The sequence below is a fragment of the Heptranchias perlo genome, chromosome 14 (genome assembly GCF_035084215.1).
Source record: "Heptranchias perlo isolate sHepPer1 chromosome 14, sHepPer1.hap1, whole genome shotgun sequence".
NCBI lineage: Eukaryota > Metazoa > Chordata > Chondrichthyes > Hexanchiformes > Hexanchidae > Heptranchias > Heptranchias perlo.
In genome coordinates this window covers 5724131-5727451 of record NC_090338.1, presented here as the reverse complement: position 1 = coordinate 5727451, position 3321 = coordinate 5724131, and positions in this window count along the sequence as shown.

The window sequence follows — 3321 nt, the reverse complement described above, 5'->3', positions numbered from 1 at the left end:
AAAGATTGGAGAAGCTGGGGTTGTTCTCCTTAGAGCAGAGAAGGTTAAGGGGAGATTTAATGGAGGTGTTCAAAATCATGAGGGGTTTTGTTAGAGTAAATAAGGAGAAACTGTTTCCTCTGGCAAGTGGGTCGGTGACCAGAGGGCACAGATTTAAAATCATTGGCAAAAGAACCAGAGGGGAAATGAGGAGAAATTTTTTCACACACGGGGTTGTTATGATCTGGAACGCACTCCCTGAAAGGGCGGTGGAAGCAGATTCCATAGGAACTTTCAAAAGGCTTTTGGACATGTATGTGGAGAGGATTGATTTGCAAGGTTATGGGGAAAAAGCTAGGGTGTGGGACTAAATTGGACAGCTCTTTCAAAGAGCCAGCACAGGCACAATGGGCTGAATGGCCTCCTTCTGTGCTGTAAGATCCTATGATTCTATATTTTAAAAATAGTGTTTCCTTGATGAATGATGTTGGATGCTATATGTGAATCCTGACTCCCTAAGTCTTCTAAAGCTTTTTAAAATTCATCCTCCTTCCTTCTCTTGTTGCCCTGTTTCATGGCCTTGTGGATTCATGTTCGTTACCCGACCCCCGCTCTCCTCCCCCCCCCCTCTCCTCTCCTCCCCCACACCCCCTCCTCTCCTCTCCTCCCCCCCCTCCTCTCCTTCCCCCCCCCCCCTCCACTCCTCTCCTCTCCTCCCCCACACCCCCTCCTCTCCTCTCCTCTCCTCCCCCACACGGGGAGGACCTGACCTTGGCTGTGCATCGTAAGGATGGCTGTCCAATGGAGACCAGACATTTTACACCGGGGAAAGGAGGGAGATCTCTCACAAAACGCAACCGGAAGTGACTCTCAGGGGGTTACAGCATTGTTCTTCAGGGAAGCCAGAAAAAATAAAAATAAAATAGTGGAGAGAAAATAAACAAAAGGGAGGGAAAGATCTCACGGCAGTTAAAGAGTTAAAAAAAAAGAAAAAATGGAAATGATTTAATGTCGTACATGGTTCAGGATTTTCACTTCAGTTTGTGACTTGAACCTCTTACATTTCCAAAAAAAGGGAACATTTTCAGTCTGGTGGCTCTCAGCTTGCCACGTAATAAGGGACGCTCTGCGGGACAGAGATGAGGAGCAGCCTCTCCTGGATAGGGAACTAGAAGGGACCCTCCTAATCAAGACTGGTATTTCTTCCATTTCTTCCCTCTTCTCCACCCCTCGCCCCCTCGTTTCTGCTCCCCTCCTCCTGAAAGCGTCAACGTTTGCTGGAGTTACACCGAGCACAGAAACAGGCCGTTCGGTCCAATTGGTTCTATGGCGGTGTTTGTGCTCCACTCGAGCCTCCTCCCTCCCTACTTCATCTAAACCCTGTCAGCATATCCTCCTATTCCTTTCTCCCTCGTGTGTTTATCCAGCTTCCCCTTTAAATGCATCTACACTATTCACCTCAACTACTCCTTGTGGGAGCGAGTTCCACATTCTCACCACTCTCTGGGTAAAGAAGTTTCTCCTGAATTCCTTATTGGATTTATTAGGGACTATCTTACAGTCCATGGGCACTGATAATCTCTCATAACTTGGCCAGTCACCATGTGTGAGGTCCAGACTGTGAGGGTCAGTTGGTCATTTGATCACCTGCCCTTACCCTGAGCATTGTCTAGCAGGGATCAGCAGATACAGAAGAGCCCTAGCTGACAATTCCCCCTCCATCTCCAGCTCAGGGGAGCCAAGGCCACTTGGAGAATCCCTCCCATTGATCCGTCAGCTAGCTCAGCACAGGCCAGGGCTCAAACCAGAGAACATTGTGGTCTTTCTGGCTCAGTACTGGGGTGTGTTCATTTACTGAGCCATAGCACTAGCTTCAATGAGAATGCTCTGAAGTGGTTCAAATCAAGCTCTTCATGAAAAAGCTTCTCTTAAGAAACCTCATGTCGGTGTAGGCCGTGCCTCAGTGGGTAGCCCTCTGGCCTCTGAGTCAGAAGGTCGTGGGTTCGAGCCCCACTCCAGAGACTTGCGCACACAATCAGTGCTGACACTCCCAGTGCGGTACTGAGGGAGTGCTGCAGTGTTGCTGGTGCCGTCTTTTGGGTGAGATGTTAACCGAGGCCCCCTCTGCCCTCTCAGGTGGAGGTAAAAGATCCCATAGCCACTAGTTTGAAGAAGAGCAGGGAAATTCTCCCTGTCGTCCTGACCAACATTTATCCCTCAACCACCATCACTAAAGCAGATTATCTGGTCATTTATCACATTGTTGTTTGTGGGATCTTGCTGTGCGCAAATTGGCTGCCGTATTCCCTACATTACAACAGTGACCACACTTTAAAAGCGCTTTGGGACATCTTGAGGTGGTGAAAGGCGCTAGAGAAATGCAGGTTCTTTTGTTCTTTCTTCAATCTTTAGTATTTACAGCTGGCGAATTTGGCGCCAACAGACTAGTGGAACAAGTTTCAATTGTCATTGAAATATGGGTTGTGTAGTGTCAGGTAAGATGTTCTCGGAAACACTGAGATTGGAGCAAGTGTGTTGGTGCTTATCAAATATCACGAAATAGAAAGGAGTTTCTGTTTGAAGCCAGCTCCCTTCGCCCTTCCCTGTTTGAAAGGATCTCTCCCCTCTCTTCCCCTCTCGCTGGAGTTCCATGTGTTAGCTGCCCCCCTGTGCAAGTTGCCATTCTTCAGATGTGAGCCAAGGTGGTGAGGATCAGCAGGCTAATTCAAGCTGAACTGGCCTTTCAGTAGTGCTTTCGGGACGTCCCAAAGCGCTTTACAGCCAATGAGATACTTTTGAAGTGTAGTCACTGTTGTAATGTAGGAAATGCGGCAGCCATTTTGTGCACAGCAAGATCCCACAAACAGCAATGAAATAAATGACTAACCTATTTTTTTGGGATTGTTGCTTGAAGGATAAATATTGGCCCCAGGAAGAACTCCCCTGCACTTTTTCACATCAGTGGCCGTGGGATCTTTTACGTCCACCTGAGAGGGCAGACGGGGCCTCGGTTTAACGTCTCATCCGAAAGACGGCCCCTCTGTTAGTGTAGGGCTCCCTCAGTGCTGCACCGGGAGTGTCAGCCCGGATTCTGTGCTCAAGTCTCTGGAGTGGGGACTGTGAAACCACAACCATCTGACTCAGAGGCGAGAGAGAGAGAGAGAAACAGTGCTACCTACTGATCCACAGGCTGATAGACCATATACTGTGTGCTTATATTCAAGATCGGCTCATGTTCTATTATATACGGTAGGGACTTTCCAGACCATGTCAGTGCCAACTTCCTCTTTATTATTGGTTGCGAGAGAGAAAAAAAAAAGCCTTGATCAAGCTGTGCACACG